At 39.5% G+C, this 23,763-nt stretch overlaps 1 long non-coding RNA gene across 3 annotated transcripts; it reads right to left on the bottom strand.

Annotated features, from left to right (window-relative positions):
* Window positions 1-1,339: 1,339 nt before the first annotated feature.
* On the bottom strand, window positions 1,340-22,289 carry LOC130150677 (uncharacterized). 3 transcript variants are annotated; one of them, XR_008822326.1, is made up of 5 exons: window positions 22,206-22,289; window positions 15,392-15,456; window positions 13,971-14,168; window positions 13,220-13,267; window positions 1,340-8,188 (listed from the first exon to the last, which is right to left on the bottom strand). It is a non-coding gene; the product is annotated as an uncharacterized LOC130150677 (long non-coding RNA). The 3 variants fall into 3 exon arrangements; XR_008822325.1 differs by lacking the exon at window positions 13,971-14,168 and having other exon boundaries at window positions 1,340-7,397; window positions 7,852-8,188; XR_008822324.1 differs by lacking the exon at window positions 13,971-14,168.
* Between the last annotated feature and the right edge of the window lie 1,474 nt (window positions 22,290-23,763).

Below are 23,763 nucleotides of genomic sequence, written 5' to 3'. Positions count from 1 at the left end.
AGAAACTGGCTACTCATGGCATGGACGGGTGTGCTCTATGCTGAGTAAAAAGCTGGCTGGATGTCCAGGCTGCATGAGTGGTAGTGAACGGAATTACATCCAGTTGGCAGCTGGTCACAAGTGGCATTCCCAGGGCTCAGTAACGGGGCCAGTTCTGTTTGATATCTTCTTCAGTCATCTGGACAAGGGGGTTGAGCGCACCCTCAGTAAGTTTGCAGACGAGACCAAGTTGGGTGGGAATATTGATCTGCTTGAGGGCAGGAAGGCTCTCCAGAGGGATCTGGACAGGCTGGACTGATGGGCCAAGGCCAGTTGTATGAGGTTCAACAAGGAGAAGTGCCAGGTCCTGCACTTGGGTCACAACAACCCCACGAAGCGCTACAGCCCTGGGAAAGGGTGGTGGGAAAGCTGTCTGGTGGAAAAGGAGATGGGAGTGCTGGTTGATGGCTGACTTGTCATGAGCCAGGAGTGTGCCCAGGTGGCCAAGAAGGCCAACAGCATCCTGGCTTGTGTCAGAAATAGTGTGGCAGCTAACCAGGGCAATGATCTTCCCCCTGTACTTGGCACTGGTGAGGCCGCACCTCAAATCCTGTGTTCAGTTTTGGGCCCCACACAACATGAAAGACCTTGAGGTACTGGAGTGTGTCCAGAGAAGGGCAGCAAAGCTGGTGAAGGGTCTGGAGCACAAGTTTTATGAGGTGCAGCTGAGGGAACTGGGGGTGTTTAGTCTGGAGAGGAGGAGGCTCAGGGGGGACCTTATGGCTCGGTACAGCTCCCTGAAAGGAGACTGTAGTCAGGTTGGGGTAGGTTTTTTTTCTCCCAGATAACAAGTGATAGGATAAAATAAAATGGCCTCAAGTTGCACCAGGGGAGGTTTAGATTGGGTATTAGGAAAAAATTATTCACTGAAAGGGTGGTCAAGCATTGGAATAGGTTCCCCAGGGAGGTAGTGGAATCACAGTCTCTGGAGGTGTTTAAAAAATGCGTAGACATGGTGCTCTAGGGACATAGTTTAGTGATGGACCTAGCAGTCCTGGGTTAATGATTGGACTTGATGATCTCAAAGGTCTTTTTCAACTTAAATGATTATATGATTCTATGAAAACCAACCAAACTAAACATTCTTTGTTGAAGTAATAATTTCCAAACTTACTGGAATACCTCCGCAACCACATTAATTAGTAGAACCACAGAATCCATGATCCCTGTACTCGTGCATGTAGAATAAGACAAACTTTATCCAATGCAATAAAAGCTACTTAAAAAAATAAACAACCTTTTTGCACCACTTTTCAAAAGGTAAAGGATAGGAACATCCACTGACAGAACAATTTTCACTAAATTAGTTGTATTTCTGAGGTGATTTTGCAGGGAAGTACATCTTTAAAATATGCATCTGGAAAACAGACATTTGTTACTCTATTAGATATTAAAACACAATGGCCTGATACAGATATTGGGTTTATAGCTCATTACAATCTTGTCACCCACCTGCTGATCTGTGTCACGTGCATAGCAAAATAACCCTCTCCTCCAAAAAAATTAACAACTCTTTTTCATCTTGATTCAACTAAATTGTCAGTCCAAATGGAATAAATTAATGTGGCGTATTGAGAGAAATATCCACAATTTAAGATCTTTAAAAATCTATATTTAGCTTCAAGTTTCACACTTTAACTGAACTTCTTGTATGATTTTTTTTTTCTCCAGTGGCTTGTTTCTCTTTTCCAACTATGCCTGCGGGACTAAGAATGTACTACATTTCACTGTTACACTTGCTTTTCTTTCTTCCCAGGATATTAGTTACAACATTCCTACTATTAAGTTGTGTTCTTCAAGTTTTTCATTTCAATTTCTGATTGTTAGCAACGAAGGTGAAATCTAGTGTTTGAAGCAGGTTATTCTGTATCATCCTCCTGAAAGGCTCTTGCAAAACTTTTCCATCACTGTTAGTAGTTGCTGTCTCATTTAAGATACCAGAACATGCCACATAACCTTCTTCTATGTAATGCCTTTGTACTTGTTTAAGTAAAATGGTCAAGAAAATCAAATTAAAGCCATCTGCCATTCTGCTACTGATCCAAAGATGCTGTTCTCAGCTGTCTCTCCTCCTCTCACTGCATGTGACGTACTATTGCTTGGAAGGCACCCAGGCAACACCCTGTTGTGATGCTTGCAGGGAGAAAGAGACATCTGCAAGACAGACTGGAAACAGTAGGTCTGTGGATTTTAGCGAGGTGAATGAGAAGGGATGCACTAGAAAAGACTGGCATAAGGAATGCAAACCATGCAGTTTTGTTTATTTTGATGTACAATTCAAAGACAGAGGGAAAGCAGTAGAATTAAACATCAGTAAATTTAAAACTGATATGAGGGAAAGGATATTTCAGCCAAAGTCCAATTCAGCTACCTTTTATCTGTATCTATTTTGCACAGCTAAAAAGAGTGAAAACCAGTAACAGAATACTACATTTTCTTCATGCTAGAACATATATACCCCAGTAGTTGCTATCTTGAGTGAAAATGTATCAGACTTTAAAGCTTACTAAGACAGTTATTAACAGAATCGTTCAATCTTTAAAATACTAATGTATACATATTTAAAAATATATATTGCACAGTTTAAAGTTACTATGAAAGGAGAAGTCTAAATCTAATATAACCTTTGAAGTCACTTGTTTCTGGACATAAAATGTTCAGAATAATGAATAGTCAGGATAATAATCAGTCAAAATAATAGTTTGCATGCACTGATGTGCATATAAGTGGGAATACTGTGAGGAAACAGATTAGGCCGCATTCACTTTAAATGTATTTTAAAAGATTGAAAATTGTGATTTTAAACAATGGTAAAAAAATCACTTGCTCTTTAGTGTGATTGAGATAAAACTAGGCTGCCATAAACTTTAAGAGGCCATCCAGTCCATTCTCCTACCCCAGGCAGGGTTACATATAAGCAAACTTCAGTCTCATAACTCACCTGGCAAATGTTTATCTAAATTGTTCTTTAAATATCTAGTGAAAGACTCCACAGCTTCCTGAAGCAAGCTAATCCACCACTTCACTATCTTACCATTAAAAAGCTTTTTTTGCTGATGCCCAACCTTATTCTGTTGAAGCAATTCAAACACATCATGTCTTGTCCTGTTCATAGTGGCTATTATCATGTCTCTCCACATTCTTCCCTCCCCTAGACTAAACAAACCCAACTCTTTCGGTCTTTTCTCACAAGTTGTGTTTTCTGAACCTCTATTAGTTCTTGTTGTTCATTCACCTCTGGATTCTTGCCAGTTGGTACAGACATTTCTCGAACTGTTATCCGCCCTTAGCTGGACACAGTATCCCAGATGAGGCTTTATTCATATGGTGAAGAAGTATTACTCCCCATACCTTATACAGCATCCCCCTATTTATATAGCCTGTATGAGGATTCCTTTTTAGCAGCAGGATAAATCTGCTGACTCACATGCAAATTGCCTTTTGCAGATCTGCCACCTACTCAATTGTTCCCCACCTTGTATTTGTCCCCATGACTGTTTCTAGCAAAGTACAGCACTTGTCTTTCCTCATATTTTTCTTCGCACCAGGGAATTTCTTTGAATTCTTTTATTAAAAAAAGGAGCACTTTCTGAGTTCAAAAGATGAGATGCTTCAATCCAGAAGAGGAATTGTACGTAGGTTTATAATGATAGAAACACAGGGGAAAAAAATGTTGCCGTATATAAGATTAGATGCAGTTTCACTACTCCACAATTATGACTAATACAGTCTCTAATCTCTTATTATAAATGATGACAGTAAAATGACCTCTGGTACAAATTACTCCATTCTGGCCACCTATGAAAAGGAATCAATAACTTCTTATTTATCATTCATAAATAAAAAGAAAAAAGTATGATCATCAAGCAAATGAATGAGTAGATGGACTTCAGAGAAAGGTGAATGGGTGAGTGGGATTTCCCATGTTGTCTCCAAAATTCAGAGAAAGAACACAGTTTTCTTCAATTTCTGTTAAGTTTTTAGAGTAGAAGATTTCATTCTCTTCAAATGAAAGCATGTGAAAAAGTCTGTATCTACAAAGAAATACTTCAGTCACAAGCCATCTTCTTTCCTAGGAACATGAATTGTTCCATGATCAGCAGAGTGCCTGAAATCTGATGCCCTGGAGCTCCAGGTTTTGTGGTTGAACTCTCCTCTGAATAACAAATTCTGGCCAAAATTTGTTTCCTGACTAGAGCACTAACATTGGCTTGCCGCTCTGTTGCCACTCTGGTTTCTGGTATTACATTTAAGCTTCTGTCCAGTTTTTCTCTCACTAAAAAATGGTTTGGACCTTCTGTCCCAACTACCAATTTATTGAAATTTGCTTTCTAGTGTCTCTGAAAACTGAAGCAATCTGTCAGGTCTAGCTGAAATTGAAAAAGGTTATCAAGGTTATGAATAAAGAGGACAGTAACAGACATCAAGCCTAGTTGTTAACATGAGTCATATTTCCATAGGAAATCAAGCTAAAGCCTGCTGCTGTCTGTGCACTACCACATGCCTTCCTACAAAATACAAACTGCTTTGTTCAGGCTTCCTAGAAATAAATGGGACCAAAAAGATGGTCTTGCTATAAAAGAAACTTTTGGAGGATCTGGGTGTGAGATGAAACCGAGAAAAAGGTTCCTGTTGGCCAGAGAGAGTTTGGGTAAAAGTTGTACGAGCACTGGGGCAATGGGTAAAATGAAAACTGAAATTTCATGCTTAATTGCAGCTGGCATCAGTGAAATCCCCCCTCCTAATTCACTCTGCAGCAACAGCAAAGACATTATAGTGACATTACCATTTAAATACCAGTAATAATAATGCATAAGGACAGACACATTAGAATTTGAGCTGGGCAGAGCTTTTAGGTTTTACATTTTAAATAATTTATACATTTCTGTTACTTTCCTCTCTTCATTTAGAGGCATTGGGAATTCTCAGGTGTCAAAAGCAAACTGTGGAAAAACTGTGGAAAACACAATGAAAACTTATGAGATCTCAGCCTAGATGTTTTCTATGGTCACGTAGCTGAAAAGTGAAGCAATAGCCTGCTTGTCAATGTTCAGTTCTGATGTGTTTTCTTTTTCAGAAAGTAAACAAAATCCTGTCCTCCTTTCCTTCCAAACCAAAGTACTGACAGGGTCATAATTACATGTATTTCCACTTAAACATTTATTTCTGAGGAAAAAGATTTGTATAAACACACACAGAGAGAAAATAAACTAGCAAAAGTATCTCTGATCTGTTTTGAACTTGATCATTAAATTGATAATTTTTCCTACCTTCTTGCTTTTCCAAGGTCCCTTCTGTCTTTCCTTCGGAAATTCCTTGCATTGTTTCAACAGCAGTTCCTAGTTCATTAATTCAGACTTAGGCATCCAGTTCTTTTAAACGGGGTTCCCTCAATCATTTTCTAGTCATGCAAGTAACCTTCTTCTCAAATAGTATTTTTTTTCTCTCAAAAGCAAACCCACCAGTATTATATTTCCCTATCAGAGAACAAATATATGAATTACAAATTCTTCCTTCTTCCCCCCCTCAACAGCCCATTGATTTCATGCACACTTTCCCAGAAAATCCAGCAGCTTCACATTCTCCCTGCCCCCAAATCCATCAGGTTTCCCATTCCCACAGTCTACTCCAGCCCCTCTGAACACACTATGCTTCCTATTCCCAAGGACTCAATAAACAGCCCAGAAGCGAGGTGCCTTCTCTGGCAGCTCTTCCGTACAACAGCACCAACGGGACAGTGGCAGCAGATGGGCTGCCTCGCAATCCTGCTAACAGCACAATGTGTCAGACCAGCTTCCCGTGGGGCTCTGCTTTGTGGCTGGTTGGCAGGCTGGGAAGTGGGAGAATCTGACCTCCCTCGCTTCTGTACACTAGGCAGGAAACAAAAGCCTTCCCCTCCCGCGCTGCATTTCGGAGAGAGACAGGCTTAAGACCTTCACATTGTGCAGACAACATAGACTGCCCCATCCTCCTTTACGGAGCTGGAGAAGGTAAACGTTTCCCACTGCTGCATCACCTGCCTTCCCATGGCACGTCAGAAAGGTGTTTACTGCTGTACCCACCCGCCTCTCCTGCTTTCACACCAGAGAAAAAGGACAGATCGCTGTTCCCTTGCCTCAGCGATGAGCATAGTCTGTGTGTGTGCATGCGGGTGTGTTAAAGCTCCTCAAACCTTTTGGAAATACTCTGAACGTAATAGTAATTTCTATCATGATACTTTGACTGCAATTAATTAGTGAATTTCCAAGTATTCTATTTCTTCACATTTTTCGCTTGTTCGATTGATTAGGTTCAGCCCTTTAAACATTTACAAATGTTTTTACGTTACTAATGTTATTATATGGAAATCAGTCCAGGGAAGTTCACGCAAGTCAAAGAGAAAAGGTGTTAGGAAACTTGACTGCAAAAATCCAAGGTTATTGTAATGAAGAAGAAGCTCTTTCCTTTACCTACATGGCAGAAACAAAATTAAGATCATAATTTGCAAAGTTACCTTGGGAAAAAACTCCCAAATGCTCTCCTTCAATACTCTTTTAAGGTAATTAAATCACCTAAACATGGCAAATGGAATGCCATAATAAACTCAAAGTGGTTTATTCTGTTAATAAATGTAACTTAATTATAATTTTAATCACAATAACATTAAATACCTGCAACATGAAAAATCATTTTACTTACAGTCATATCCTAAAATAAAAATAACTGATTTATCACAATAATTGATGTATTACAAATAGCAATTTGTTTTTTTCTTTCTCTGCTGTGGAAACACACTCCAGTTCTGAGAAACTGACAGACCATAAAATAGTTACAAGCTAATCCTTGTGGACTGAAAACTCTCAAGATTTCTTGTTCCCCTCCCCCTTGTCAAGAATTAAAGACTTCCTCTTTCACAGGCAAATCTCCTTTTCCCACATATTTGCTGTCAGAGCCGTTTCACTTGGCCTTTTACCTTACAAATCCAAATTCTTTCAGTTCGGGTTTGGTTTTTTTTTTTGACTGAAATCATATGTACAGGCAATAGGGGTAGTAAGTGTGCACATCTCCTCCTCCTGTCCTCTTCTTTCAAGGCACCCAGCTCTCCAATGTTCGGAGGTAGCTGGTTCCTTTCCTTGCATCCAGTACCACACAGAAGACAACTGACAGCCTTATATTTGTAAGTTCATATGTAACTTGCATATGTATAGGAAAAATGCTGTGATTCCTGTTCAGATTGCTCATCCATGTCACATCTTCCTCCATGGACCATTCACCTCTATTGCTTCCTTGCTGTTAACCCAAGGGAGAACAAGCAGCAAAGAGATGAGTTGCGGAGGCAGCACAGATGTGAAAAAATGTGGGGTGGGGTGTGTTTTGCCCTGATGAAGGAAGCACAGGAAAACCAGCATTATCTCTAGTTTTACATTACTTCATAGCTGCTAGAAACTGCCTTGGTTCCTCAGTTGACATCTCCTTGCATCAGCGAGGCTTCAAACTGTAACTGTCCGCCTTCCACGTGAAATCCATCTGCAAACACTAGTGTTTCTGCATGAACGTAGCTCAGCAGTTTATTTATAATGGTTCCCATCCTCTTCCCTTGGAAAATATGCTCGTGTGTTACCGCTACCACTGCACATTCACAATTCTCCAACTGCAACCTTTAAGAATCTGATTACGTACAGATCTATGTAGCTGCATTATATGTGGATTCAATACTCCCCTATAAAGTTGATCACAGTGTTCATGATGGATTTGCAAAAGTTTCTGTCAAATTAATGGTACCCTGACTTTTATAGTGTGAATTGTACAGTAATTATTTGTTCCATTACCCACCTCTGTTACCTTTGGTGGGATGAAGCTGGATAGAAGTTGAAAGCTTGCTCCTTCTGCAGCTAGCCTAAAGAGAGGGAGAAAAGTCCTTCCAAAGCAGCTTTCTGAATGGGAGTCATGAGAAGTGTTAAAAGGCGTGTCACAGGTGTCACCTCAGGTAGGAGATGTTACCCTACCTGATTTTAAATGCCAGTCCTAATGTGGAACCAGCCTTGCCTTGAGGCTTTTTTCTGGGCTGCTACTTACCTCTTCAGTAGCACCTTTGAAGAGGATTGACCTGACGTTGAGACTGCACTTCTTTCAGAATGGGTCATCATGTCCAAGGTAACAATGGATTTTGCTGTAAGAAATTGTCTCGTGTCCCACTTTCTGCTTGAAGACCCTCACGACCAGCAGCTTTAGAGCACCTCAAACCTCCTTCTGGCAGCTCTGCCACACCAGGGCTGCTCTGTGGATGTGTCCTGCTACGTGCAAAACATGCTCTATGAACTGTGAGTGAACTCACTCGCTGTAACGTAAAGATGTTGGCAGGGAAAAATCTTCAGTTGCTCTTTCTAAAGCACTATGGCTGTGCCAGAGCAGAAGCCTTAGGATGGACCACACAGTTTAATCTGTCTTTGAAATGTTTGGGTTTAGCCCAGTTGTTTCTTATTAGAAAGCACTTTCATTTCTTCTTGTCATTCATCAGCACTTTTGTTTGAACACTGTTTAATAGTACACTATGACCATCAATTTAAGACATCGGCCTTTTTGCTATCAAAAAAAAAAAATCTTTCTTTTTTGAAATAAACAGTATGATGTCTGAATCCTGAGGATACATTTTTAAAAGGACCGTTTTGTTTTTATATTTTTATGTGCCAAAAATGCTTGAAACCCTGATTTACAACATACATATTTATGCATCTGTGTAAGTAAACAGACTCAAACACTAACCTACAGACGTCTACACTGAGTGTTTAATGAGAAGCGTACTCCCCAGCACAGTCCTGGCTCAGGCCAGCTATCCCTGGTGTGGTTCAGGGAAGGTCAGAGCCCAAAACTTGCATCCAATAGGCAGTTTCGATGCAGCCAGCCTGTGTCAGGGAGGAGGGAAGTTCAGGCACATGGACACAGAGCCATGGCACGTGGCCTGTCAGCCCAGTCCGGGGCACCAGTCTGAGGCTGTTTTGTTTAGTAGTACAGAAATCTACATGCCCTGCACCATGTTTTTGATTTGTCTTGCAAATAATATCATATTGAAATAGGTGGCTTTGACTAAAGTACCAATTAAAAAAACCCATAAGTTTTTCCTGTTTTCCTACTCTGTTCTTCTGGCAAATTGTACAACAGATAGGAGCAAGAACGTATGAAAATATCATTTTTCCATTTGGGGGTGAAGAGCTAGCAAGGAAAACCGTTACTAGCATTAAAAACAGAAAGGTTTTTTTCTTTTAATACTAGTATTAAAAATCAAAAATGATCAAATAAAAGTAATCTAGTTATTCAATTATTTTTTCAAATTGAAAAATAATCCCTTAACAACAGGCTATTGTATGCAAATTATAATGCAGGACAGATGCTAATTATTGATGATTTTTTCCCCATTACTTTTTTGACTTTAGTTATTCCAATATTGAATGGAACCCAAGACCACGCAGTTAATGTTCAATTGATTACATTTTGCCTCTGTTCACTTTTACAGATACTTTTTTTGCAAGAGGCTTTAGCAACATCATCAATCCACCACATTTTCGGAGAATGTGGGCCAAGTTCTGCACTGATTTACACACTGCAGAGCATGGGGTCCATTGGCATCAGCCAGGTTACACAAGATCTCATGGAGAAAGATTTAGAACCAGTATATTCTTACTGCATGCTATCTGTTAGACTTCTTAATGTCCAGAGAAAGAGAATATTCTTTCCTCTAGAACAGTTTTATCTAACTAGATAAGTAAGTTTTACCTTCAGATTTTCTATAATGCATTTTCTTTCTTGTGTACAATATAAGAGCATTAGAGAATCAATGGTAGTATTAAGCAATATTTCTGGTGTGGGTTTTTTTGTTTGGTTAGGTTTTGGGTTGTTTTTTTTTTTTTTTTTGAAAAAGCACTTAAGACAAAACCTTCTGAATACAAGGCATGACCATATGCTCAGCATTTTCTGCAGGAAAGTACTTTGGAGAAATAATACCCCTGAGTCAAATTGCATGGGTGGCAGGAAAGTCCTTTGGAAATGTGGTAATGACAATTTGTGAGGGCCAGGCTTTCTTTGTTCTCCAGCTTTGTCCCTTGGTCTAATAAAAACATTATCTGTCCCTGCAAGGTTTTCTGCAATTAAAATACTGAGATCACTATAAAAGCAAAGCTGATATACACTGCACACTTTAAGTAAAGACTGCCATTGGCGAATCAATATGATGGCTGAGATAAGAACAATTTAGACTTAACTGAAACTATCCAGTGTCTAAATTTTTGAACCACTAATGGCTTTGAAATAAAAAAGCCAGCTAGTCCTACAAATACATCAGGCAGTGGTCAGTATTTCTACTCCTGGTTTTGATAGGAAACAAATCTAGCAGTGTTCCTGGAGATGCACAAGGCAGCTTTCTCATCAGGAGAAACAGGGTATTAAGGTGATAATGAACTACCCATAAACACATGAAGAATGCATTAAGGACTGAGACAACTTTTGATATTCCTGTGCTCATACCTACTTGTACGTGCTTTTATGGCTTTACTTGAAGGTTTCCTATGATACCAACTTATACATTGCAATGTGTGATGAGTTTAAGTTTTCAGGCTTCATCTGGAAAAGATTTAAGTTTAGGATGTCAGATAAAGTTCTCTACCAACACTGAAATTTTGAACTCCTCTGAGGATATTTTGTGTGTCACCAAAACCTGTATCAGCCTAAATCAGTGTATCAATGTTTACATGTAGGTATACCTTAGGACCTCTTGTTATCACTAGAAACAAGAAAAATCTTTCAGATTTTCAGCCCCTGCCACACGCTAGGGAATATAAGTGTTTCCTAGATTGAAGTGTTACTTACCTTACTCAGTTTAGCTAACACTCCAGGTAAAAAATACTTTCATTTATCAATTAGCTATGATGTTTATTGCCTAAAAAACCCAACAAAACAAACAAAAACCCACCCAAACACCAACCAAAACAAAAAACAGTATTAGAACAACACCAGTAATTCAGGGCTTTTTACTAGGCAGGTAGGGCTTGATGAAATAAGTTTAAATTTCACTAGTCATCCTTCTGGGATAAGTGTTTGGGTATCCTTCAGATGCTGCTTCTGATTTAGGTTTGGAGACTTCCCCTTTTTTAAAGAAAAACAGAGCAAGCCTGAGTCTGTTCTTAACCCTGTGCTAGATCTCCTTTTCCTCACAGACACACACTGAAGTATATGAACACAGCATTATATGCACTCCTGTGAGTTCTGAGATCGGGTTTTATACCTGCATTCACTGTGGCTCTCTTCTCAGTTTGTCTCAGTGCTTCATACGTAAATCAAAGGCTCATCTTTACGTACAATGACTGCTACCTTCTGCTGACTGGTCCCATAGAGGAACAGAGCACTGACTCTACCACCATTCCCTCCCTTCTTTTCCAATAAAAATCCATAGAGGAATAAAGCAAATAGTGCATGCACTCCTAAAACGTATCCCTTTCACTTTTATGTGGGCTGCCTGTTTTGTGGGATCTCCTCCCTCACTACAGATCTGCCTGAAAATCAAGAAGCATTAAGCATGGTAAAAACAAACCAGTTGACTCCTGCTGCCTGTCCTCCTCCTCCAACATCTCCCTACCTCCTGCTTCATGCTTGTGGCACAGATCTGCCATTTTTGTTGGGATTATGTTTTCTCAACCATGTATCTCAAGCATCAATTGCACATGCCAGATTCCTAAAGGTGCTTGATCAGATAATGTGGATAACTGGCTAGCTGAAAAGGGTCACATAGACATAGTCCAGCTGGCTGGACAAAAATGCACATCGCTCTCAGCTTACCTGAAGTAAAGCAAAAGTTACAAAATAACAGGAAGACTGCGGTGGGAAAAGAATGTTGCAGGTGGGAACAGATAACTACAGAAGAGAAACTAGGGGCGGGCTTGGTAGTTAGGTAACTAACCAATAATGAGCTTAACTTTTGTAATATGTATGAGCTGATTATAACAAGGCACAAAAGGTGACTGTAAGGGACAATAAATGAAGTCTGCTGATCACTCATATTGAGTGACTGTGTCTTCCCTCCGTCGCAACAAGATAATGTATACCCACTTCATGTATTGCTCTCTTAAGTGATATGTATCTTCACTGGTTCAGGTCTCAAAAGTGAGCCAAGAATCCTACAGAAATCCAGACCTTACTCCAATTGCTGTCAAATTAGTAAGGACTTATCTGGATGAGGATCAGGCCACTTTTGCAAACTGGTGCCTAGATTCAGAAGAGTATTATCTAAAGGTATAATTCAGAAAAGATTTTAAACCATGTTTCACTGTACGCGTGTAGGCAGTCTCAAAGAAATCAATGGGTTTATTCATGTACATAAAGTTAAATGCACCCATAAATCTCTCTGAAGCTATGACCCAAGGGTCCAGTCTTGCATTTATCTTCAATATGGATTTTAGTACTAGAGACAATTTCATTGATGACTTAAATATGCTCATACATAGTAGTATGTCATATTCATGGCTGCAGGTATCTGGTTCATCAGGTCCATAGATAACATGTGGAGTGGCCGAAATAATTCTTTTTTTCAGTCTGCTCACTTTTAGTATTGTAGCACCAACCAGCTTTAAATACTTATTTTTCCTTGCGTTTTAACTCTGAAAAGACAGAAAATATTCCTTAATACTAAGTTAATCCATTTCCTCAGTCTTCATCAGGAGTCCTGATGGCCCATGGTTCTTAACTTTAGTTTATAATTAGAGTAGTAGGGATAAATTGGTCTCCCCCTTACCCATGTTTGGAATAGATCATATTTGATTCTTTTATTATGGCTGGTTTAATGCTCCCTTTCATGTAGGAATTTCCTTTGCTTTTAGGATATTTAACAAATATGATTTACCCTCATGTAACTGCTTTATTTTTGACCCTTTGGCACTCATTGATGTATATTCAAGCGTCTTCAATTAAATATAACTGGGCTAAACAGAGGGCTGATTTCCTATTTTTACAGCTGTATCATTATTTCTTCTCCCAAGGACTTCAAGTTGTATTTGCTACTATTCATCACTTCTCATGAAATATATATTAGAAAAATCTTTGTTAAACTTACTATGGACCTCCTGAAGTTTACACTCATCTGGACTAAAATTTTTAAATTTCCACTAAGTTATTAACTACCTATCTTCAAATAATTAATTGGAATATGATCACTCACCTTTGAAGGACTGTTCTTTGAAAATTTTATGTCTTCAACACTCTAATTCTGTAAACAGGAAAGATAATTTTTGCTAATGAGTTTCTTTGTTAATAGTGATTCTCCACTCTGCCATAGAGCTCTACAGACTTCAGTAAAATTACGTTGATATGGAAACGTTGTAAAAGTAGAGGAAAAAACCACATCAATTTAAATCATATGGTTTGGAACCATGATTCTGGTTTTCCTTCATGAGTTCCACAAAAAAATTACATGTATTAACTGAGAGCAGCAGCATTATATTGGTCCAATACCTGTAAAAGATCAGAATCAATCCTTGCATAATATGACCAGACAGATCAAATCCGGAAGAAATGCAATCTTTCAAATTTACAATTATCCACCAATCACTTTACATTGCTGTGAAAAACAGGTAGCAGCTGTAACCTGAATTTAACCAGTTAATAGACCCCTATATGAGTTTGGACATACAGTGTCCACAATGCTGTAATGCAATGACATATTCTATTCTCAGTTAGCAAACATTGACTTTGGTAACATTACTCATCACTTTTAGTTAATCCTTCCATCTACCAGCCACGTTCTGGGTTTACTCTAGCAAGGAGGTTGCTAGCTATTCTCTCCTGTGAAGGCTGTGCTTGCGCTGCATATGCTGTATTGCAACAATTTGGGGTTGTTGCACAAGAACGTTGATTTAATGTGTTCTAAAATCAGCCCACAGGCTTGCATTTTCCTGATACCTCCTACTTACATGCAAGTGGGTGACAACTGACCCACAGCAATGGTTTCCTGAGGCACAGACTCCAATATAAAACAAAACTCCCTGGATGGTCTACTGCCTTCCTTGCTGGTTGTTTTGGCTCATCTGGGCTCAGCCAAGCGCCCCTGCCATGCCCACTCTGTTCCAGCTTTCCAGCATTTGTTTCAGCTGCTCCAGAGTCCACGTGTCCTTCAGGAGAAGCCACGATAAAACAGTGTAAGTTTGGATGATAAATGTCGAGAAGAAACAAGCTGGAAACAACACTTACAGCAAGCTTATGTGGTGTGTTCCCAGACAGACCACTGCCACGGTAGCGGGATGGTTTGAGGAGATGTGCTGTGTTCACTGGTTCTGGGCCATAAGCAAAACCCTTAGGATGAACGTGCCACATGGAGAAGTGATCTACTCCCATCCTGGACTCTATGTAGATGCATTGCTAGAGGTTTTCCCTTTAGATTGGAGGCATCTAAACAGATGGACCCTGACCCACTTGTTCTGCGGGGCAGCGAGACCCTCTCTCCCTGTGGAGTCAGTGGACAGGAATGGTCAGAGTACCTGGGTTAGGAATGGACAGTGGGCAGGCTGGATGCAGTGCCTACATATCTTCAGTGGCTACGCCAGGATATGGGGTAGTTCATGGCCTCCTCCCATGCAGGCCACCCCTGCTGCCCCCGGGTACAGACACCCTGCCTGATGCGGGACCCAGTGCCCACTTTATACACATTTCAGAGTGGCTTCGCTTCAGTGAGCTCTAGCCTGGTCCCATGGGCTGAATTTCTATCTGGTATGCATTAGGTATGCTCCTGGACTTTTCCTTCCAAGCTGATTTTATCCAAATGAAAGGCACTTCATGTGCTCAGAGAAAATCCCATGATACAAACCACAGCATGGTATTAAACTTACTGAGGCCAAGAATCTCTAGTACTATTTACCATAATCTGACTTAAGAGAGGGAAAAGACAGGTCCACCTAGAAATCAGAAAATGCCTGTCTTCCTACTGAATGTTTTAGATGCCTTAATTATTGCTAGTTGTGAAGAACAGTATTCCTTTCTGGTTAAAAAAGAAAAAAAGAAATTGAACAAATTGATCAGCGACCAAAGCCCCAACCCTTTACAAATGCACAATTAAGTCTGCTTAGCAGTTCAAATCGCACAGTACAGCAAAACTCCAGCCCACAAAAGCTAGGAAGCTAAGACTGATGGCACGGCTGCAGTTTTGCTGGTCCCAAACAATCTCCTAAAATGCCCAGATGCATGTAACTCTCCCTCAGACTTGGTATTGACCAGACAGTTGGGCGTATGACCACAAAGGAGGGACCTAGCATACAGCACCTTCACTGTGCTAAAGCAAAATTGGTGTTTGAAAAAATGTGCTACACTTTGAGTACATGCTCAAATAAGAGTTACTTACCTGCTCCATTTTAGCACCCTTTCATGCAGGTTTCCATCTTTGCTTCCTCCCAGCTGACAATATTCCTGGTAAAATAACCCCAGGTATCACTACTGAAATGGACACCAATTTAGCATTAAAACACAGTAAACTGAACCTCTTGAAGTACCCATGCACCTGGTGCTTTTCATTCAGTAGCAGTGAGGGGCTGCTAGACGTGATCCCAAATAACCTTCACTCACAATTCAAGCACTGTCAGGGTTTTGCAGCTAATGCTTCCCTTCACCACTGGCCCATTTACACTTAACACAGTGGATGCAACTGGATTATATGTAGGTAGTTTTTAGTAGGAATTGATACCTTCTAGGTTGGAAGAACTGTTACGGTTCAAGGAATAGTTCATGGATATAATATTGCACTCCCTTGTATTCAGAAAGCCTACTTTGAATTAATATAGCTGTTAGGTCCTTAAATTAGTATGAAAGGAAGGAAGGAGTAGGTGTTTATTTTCTTCTTAGGAGAAAAAAAACTTAGGAGAAAGACTGTGGAAGAGACACTAGGATTTAGAAGAAGACACCACGATTTAGGAGAAGGTACCTTTATGCTTGGTTCTGCTGTGGTGTTTTTGTAGTTTGCATCATTTACCTTCAGGGTCACTACAGCCCATCTTCTGCCTGTTAGGTCTGCTGCTGACAAAAAAATATAATTTCCATCCCTAACAGTCAGTTCATAGTTCAAGATTTGTTTCAGAATCTCAGTGAAGTAATAACCTGATGAAACAAAATCTCTGAAAACTGTCAATTAAGAAAGAGTCCAGTGTTTCACTTGGTTAATGTCAAGTGCTTATTTCCCAAAATAGTCAGTAGAATCACATTAAGAACTGAATTCATCTCACATAACTTCAGACGTATAGATGTATAACTTCAGACCTATAGGCACTTAGGGCACACTGGCTGCCAAGACTTGTTCTGCAGCTGATGGAGAGGATATCTAAAGAGGCAGCTTATCCCATTTTCCTGGGATGAATGAATACGTTCCTGGAGGTGCTGCTGCTTTAACTACAAGGGGTGCCTAAATATCTATAATTGACTGGATACCTGTAAGGCACCAGTGTGAAATACTGTACAATGTACAGCAGGGGGACTTAAAAAACTTATGAAATGAAATATAGCTAGAAAATGAACCCCCCAAATTTTGATGTTAGAAAGGAACAGGAAAATTGAAGGGTTTTGTCTAGATCTGAAATGTCATGGACTTGCTTATTTTTTAAAAAAATAAATGCTGCATGTTGTTCAGTCAGGTTGCCAGAAATGGTTTTCACAACATTTTTTGGCTAATTATAGTTATAGCCATGTGTGCTGGCTTGACAAAGATCTCTGTTCCTTTGATGCTCAGCATTTGAAGAGTGCCTAGTCCCAGGAGGGCTATTGTCCAGCAGGGTTTGTAGGGCACTCTGGTCAGCCAGACAACGGTAAATAATTTACAAGCTGTGGACTTACAAATTTTATAAGTTCCATGAGAACAAGGTTTACAACATGCAGAAGCTTGCAGACACTGAAGAAACCACTCCCTATGCTCTGTGCAGACTCTATCTTGTGATTTATTTTTACTGCTAAAATGTTACATACTGAACTTCTTAAGCTCTTAAGGACACATTATTATATCCATATTATTTTCATTTTCTCTTTCTTTCCAAGCGTCTAATAATATTTAGTGTTCCACAGCAGGATGCAAATTTTACTTTTCAATTTGCCAATAAATTTCAGAAAGTGTCATCCATTTGTCAGAGAAAATTTCTATAGCTTAAAAATACTACTGAAATTTTATGTCATTGCTTCTTTAAGCAAGTTTTGGATGCTGTAATGAGCCAGGGAGGCAGATGACTAGAAATTTCAGAAAAAATCTCACATTATGCAAAGTTTTCTGACTCACTGTCTTACTAGACTGTAGTTGAGGTTTAATCTGGTATGCTTGTTTGTCAGGCCAGCTGTATTACTGTTTTAAACAACTATTTCATAAAACTATCTAACACAAATGTCCTATGAATCATTAACAATGTTGTTTGCAAGATCACTTTCAGCTTCCTCATGTTTTGTTCCAGTAAATTTCCACTTTAATACAAGCCACAACTACATCCTTAAGTGGAAATTCATTACCCTTAAGCTGAGTGGAGATACCTGCAAACAGAGCTTAGCTTGTGCACTTGTTAACTGCTAACGTTTAACAGGTTCTGAAAATGTGTTCACCCAAACGCAAGACAGAACTGAAGACAGCCCTTTGACTCTTCGTGATTAACACAAGTGTCAGTAGCAGCATGTCAATTCAGACAGCTAGGGACAGAACCTGGAGTGATGAGTACCTGTGGACTTCATTCAGATACTGATTCTGCAGGTGACAGGATCCTGCCAGAAGCATGGACAATAAACCCCTTACAGATCACTACTTTCGTGGGTACCTTTCTATAGATCCAAAACGTGAGCAACAGTGTGAGTAAACCTCTTTGATAGCATAGAGGAGGAAAACTGGGATAGGGGCACAACAGGAACAGAGAAGTCTGTGGCTGTGTAGGAACTGACCCGTTGAATTACTGGTTCTGAGGTGGCCACAGTCGTGTTTTATAGATGCTTGGACTACCAACCATGATTGATGGCTACGCATGAACTGCACAGAGAGTAAGCTATGACTGTGAGCTTTTCATCTAAAAATTTGATGGCTGAAGTCACAGCCATCACAGATAGCTGCTATTGTGTTTTTGCCTACATTGATTCGTCTATCTTTTGCCTGAATCATACCATCCTTTCATTTTACCCTACCGACTGCATTGTAACAGAACACCCAACTTCGACAAGCCCAGTAAAGGCTGAGTGCTCCCATTCTTAACCCTGAAGAAAGATCCTGAACACTGAAAAGAAGAGATGGTGAGAAGAGAAATTGGATATGGCAAGTAAAGGAAATTGTGTTGAGGCCACAGCAATTCTATATTTTTGAAATGTTCACATGTCTTAACAGAGAACAAAGGACATAACATAATGGCAGATAGCTTAAAGCGATGATCAAACTTTGCAATAGGCAAATTTTTCAGGCATTTCTGCAATTTCAATAAAACATGAAATGCAAGCAAATCTGTAATTGGTTAAAAATACTTTCTCCCATTTATTTTTCTGAACTTGAAAAATCAGACAAAATTTAGACAATTTGAAAGTGTTACCAGCTTTCACCAGTACTGTTATTGATGTCCTTATTATTTGTATTACAGCACTAGATAGGAGTTCAAATTATGGGCCAGACCACACTGTGCAAAAACAGCCCTACCCTAGCCCTATTGTTTCTGTGTAACACCAGAGAAAACATCAGTCAAGAAAAACAGGGTGCCACAGGGAAGCAATGCAGCGATGCTGGTTAGGGTAGCAAACAGGTCAGCACGTTAACCACTAACTTCCCTGTAAGCATCACAGCAAAGGAGAGGCTAAAAGGGGGATGTGAAGAAAAGTGGCAGTGTTTTGCTAGAGGTAACTCCACCAAAAGGGAGGAAAGTTTGACAGAAGGGTTATGGATGACTGTCAGCCAAATTTGATTAGTGATTTGTGGAGGCTGGCATAAAGGAGAGATGGAAGAGGAAGCACCTACAAGAAAAGAAGAAAAGAGATTCTGAATGGGAGTAGAGCAAAAAAGGCACTGAAAAAAATTAAATCAGCACCTTACTTAGAAAAACGGGAGATGAAAACAAAGAAACAACATTCTGAAAGCATCTTTTGGGGATTGAGGAGCTCCAGAAAAAGAGCAAAGCCAAGCTCTCCTACAACTCATTCCCCCCCAAAACCCAAGTAACTTAGTGCTATGAGACACGGGGTAAATAAATGACCCAACAGAGTATGTGCACTCGGTGGTTAGTGCGATAAAAAGGGCTGTTTTGCCTTAACCAAATGCATTTATGGAGGGGAACATTTATTACTTCTGAGAGAAGTTCTGGGAAGGGTATCTGACAGCAACCATTTCTTTAAGTTGGATAGCACCTTCCAGGTGTTCGTAGCAGAAACAGACAGGTTGTGAGATGTTTTTTCATAACATCAAGGGGCAGAAAGGAGCACAGGCAATGTAACACTACTGAGCTCAGTTTGTCACGTGGGCTAACAGAGGGATAAGCTGCGTCAGGAGGCTTTACACGCGAGCACATCCACAGCTGCAGATAGCTGAGACCTTCCACCGCTCCAGCGACCACACTGCCAAGCCTGAGGAAAATGTGACGTTCTGACTGGTCTTAGTGTCAGGATCCTGGATGGTGGCTTCACCCTGACATGTGGTTCCACTTTCACCATCACCATTGCTTCTACTCAATGTCAGACACCTAGGTAATGATGTTCCCCCTGCCCCCACTCCCAGTTGCTATTACCCAATATATTTTACTAGTCTAACTGGTTTCAAAGAGCCATTAAAGAAACCCACACACACTTTAACTTGTCTTCTGAGTAGAGCCTTCCTTCTAAGCTGTGTTAGAAAAGTTGACAGTCCCTCTAATTTTATGAGCCACTGCACAGTTGCAACATCATGAGGAAAGTGACAGGCAACACTCAGAAGAATCCCTCAAACTCAAAGGCCCTGACAATCCCTAGTAACCCAGAAAGAGTAATATGAAAACAAAATTTGCAATATACCAAACCTCAGGGAGAAAAAAGATTAACCCTACATGATGGGATATTGTGTGTGGTACTGCTGATTATCCACAGCCACATTATCTCTTTGCCTGCTCACATTTGACTACTTCACTTTCCAACTGTCCTTAGCTTCGTCTTCTTCTTGCTGCCTTTCCGGAAGCAAGGAAGCTTTCTGAACAGCTTCCTTTACCCACCCTCTTTGGCATGCCATTTCAACTTTACTGTTTCATTAAGGTCCTGAATATGCAGAACTGTTTTTAAGTCCTGTCATTCAGTAGAATTTAGAGAGGTGTGATGCTTCAGCATGTTGGATTCATTAGGAATGAATAGAAAATGTATCAGAAAGAAGAACCTAAACCGAAGAGCTCTACTTTACTTCAAACAAGATGTTTTGACAGGAACTCAATCCGGTTCTTAAAAACACATTGTTTAATCATTTATGATATTTTGTAAAAGTTCCCCACAGTCACTTTTCGCACTTCAGCTTGAAAAATTTACCGTGATCATCCGAATGTTTCTTAATCATTTTAAAGTTGTATAGTTATGCAAAATTTTGGCTTCTGCATCTTTCTGTGTAGTTATCATTCTTATCTAAGGGTAAACCAGGTAAAATAAGAACTGTTCCACTTTGCATACAAAGGACAGATAGAGGAAGATAAAGTTATGGTCACTGAAGCTGTATAGTTTGGGCTTTTTGGCCAAACAATCATACTTATTATTCTTTTTATCAGTTGCATTCCCTCTTTTTTTTTGCATTCACTTGGCAAGTGTCAGAACAGTGATGCTTCTGCTACACTTGGGAATGATATAATTCTGGGTGAGATCCACATTTATTGCATGCACCATTTTTAGGGTCTTGTGCTGTAATTCTTGTTCACTCCAAGGCTCCATTCACTGCAATGGATAGTTTGACTTTGCAAAGAATTTACTTTCAGGTTATAAGTGTTTAATAACCTACAGCAGAGTGATGACAGGCAGTGGATTCTGCAGTTGCCAGTCACTTCCAAGCTTCAGAACAGCTAAACCACAAACCGTCTGTCATAACCATGTATTTGGGAGTGAATGAAGGATAGATGGTTTTTGCAGGTTTTAAATCTTTGGAGCTGAAATTCTAAAAATATCTAATTTAATCAGAAGACAAAATGATTCCCAGTGGAAAAAAAAAAATTAGGAAGAAAAGACAACTTCTTCTCTCTGGTCATGATGTCAATTACTCAATCACGAAGCAAATTAATCAATTAAGTTAGAAGAATCTTTGAAATTTCTTGAATCATTGGCAAATTCCATGTGTTCTTCGGAAGAGGGGAGAACAGAAGGGAAAAAAAAAAGTCTCTTTAGTTCCAAACAATGGTTTGAAACTCTGAGGTGTGCAACATTTACTGAAAAAATTAGCTGAAAAACATTATTCTGATGTGTCTCTTGGATGTTCTATAAATTAATATATTTCAGTTAAAAACAATACAGATAACTAACACCCGGATCTGTTTCTTATTCCATGAAAGTATTTTGGTGAATATTTATTACTGAAGCATATATTTGCTGATGTAAATACTTTATAAATACTTCATGAGTGTCCACAAATCAAATCAAGCTAGACATACTTTTTATACTTATTAACAAAAAACCAAAATAACGGTTATTTTTTCAGTAAATTTGGTAAAAAGAAATGCTACTCCTTCATGCTACTATTTAATAAACAGAAAATTTTAAATCTTTCTTTTGGAAAATCTTTAAAAACCTGTTTCCATATTTCAGAATTTTCTCATGAGGGCCTTAATAATGTTATGTTTCTCTCCAAAGTAATAATAATAAAAAAGACATAAAATTGTAGAAAGAAAATTTTGAATTTAAAATACTTTTAAAAGGCTCTTAACAATTCTACATAGAAAGGTCTGTGTCTGTCAATTTTTAATTTGAGGTGCACTTTTCAGTACTTTTCAGCCAGGGATATTTGTATTCATATAAAACCTGTGTGCCCTGCGTTGAGTTCTATGTAACCTGAAGGATGAGGTGTCAAATTTAGATTTAACATTCAAATGGACCCTGTATAATGGTCTTCTTTTATACTATTTTTTTGTCTAACATTTCTACTCTGAATTTGAATGTAGCATGCCCAGGTTCCCACTTATAATCAAGAAACAATAATAACTGTAGTTTCTGAGATTAAAAGAATTCAGACAAACCTGTAGGATGGGATGGATTCTTTAACTTCTGGTAAGTTCCAGCACTGGTCATTCTCTGTAGGCGAGGATAGGTGTTGGGATAATTTCAGTGGCACTACTTTTAATTTAAAACAGTGGGTAAACAAAGTTTGGTCTCTGTGCAATGACCCACCACAGATGTCATAATGCTTTATCCTGCAATCTGCCTGTTAGGTCAACAGAGTGGTTATTGGCTTCAGTTAAACAAAGAGTCAGAGAGGTCCTTACTGAACTAAAAGCTGTTGAGTGCTGTCCTGGTTTCAGCTGGGGCAGAGTTAATTTTCTTCTTAGTAGCTGGTGCAGTGCTGTGGTTTGGATTTGGTGTGAGAGCAGTGTTGATAGCATACGATGGTTCTGGTTTTTCCCAGGGAATGTTTGTATTGTCAGACTTTTCATTTCTTAGCACCTGCCAGGGAGAGGCTGGACAGGCACAGGAGACTGGGAGGGGACACAGCCACAATGGCTGCCCTGAACTAGCCAAAGGGATATTCCACAGCATAGAGCATCATACTGAGTATGTGAACTGGGAGAAGAAGGAAAGGGGGGACATCTGACATTATGGCGTTTGTCTTCCCAAGTAACTTACACCTGATGGAGCCCTGCTTTCACAGAGATGGCTGAACACCTGCCTGCCTGTGGGAAGTGGTGAACGAATTCCATATTTTGCTTTGCTTGCATGCGTGGCTTTTGTTTTACCCATTACACTATCTTTATCTCAACCCATGAGTTTTTCCCTTCTATTCTTTTGACCCTCTCCCCCATCCCACTGTGGGGGGTGACCCTCTCCCCCATCCCACTGTGGGGGGAGTCAGCGAGCAGCTGCGTGGTGCATAGTCGCTAGCCTGGGTTAAACCATGACAAGTGCTTTTAAGAAAAGCATATGATAGTATTTAATATTACGGAAAACATCATGATAGAAAGAGAGATGAAGAAACATCCAAAACTTTTCGCATGGTAAATTTCTTTCATTCATTCATTCATTTGTTCTTTGTTTTAATGTAGTCCTCCTGCGTTTAATTATTACTTGATTTAAAGGCAAAACAAATAACCTGCAGCTGAAAGCTATATTTAACCTGGTACTTTATATGAAATTGGTCATGAAACATAAATGAGTATTATTTAATAGTTTTTACAAATCACCAGCTATATCCAATGAGATTACTGTCCTCTCACATTAACTTGTGGTTTGACTATAATCTGGTTCTACTATGAATGTCCAGTGGCTTTGCCCTGAAGGAAATTTTGTTCACTGCCATAGACAGTAAGCCTGAGTCTCCTTGATTTTTTTTTTTTCCACAGAAAATTAGAGAAAAATAGAGCCTCTTTTCTCCCTAGTTTCTTATAGCTTGCAATCAGCTTTGGTGTTTGTATTTAAAAATGGGAAAATTATACTTTAAAACCTAATGCTACAGCTTTTGTACATATGAATAGACTAATGTTCATGCAGAGATGAGCACTGAGCCCTGTTCAGCCTGAATATTTGGCCAGAGGTAGTTAAACGGAGAAAGAGAATGGGACACTGACTCAGTACACATAGAGA

Source organism: Falco biarmicus, chromosome 5 (genome assembly GCF_023638135.1).
Source record: "Falco biarmicus isolate bFalBia1 chromosome 5, bFalBia1.pri, whole genome shotgun sequence".
Classification (NCBI taxonomy): domain Eukaryota; kingdom Metazoa; phylum Chordata; class Aves; order Falconiformes; family Falconidae; genus Falco; species Falco biarmicus.
This window is presented reverse-complemented; position numbering and strand designations above follow the sequence as displayed.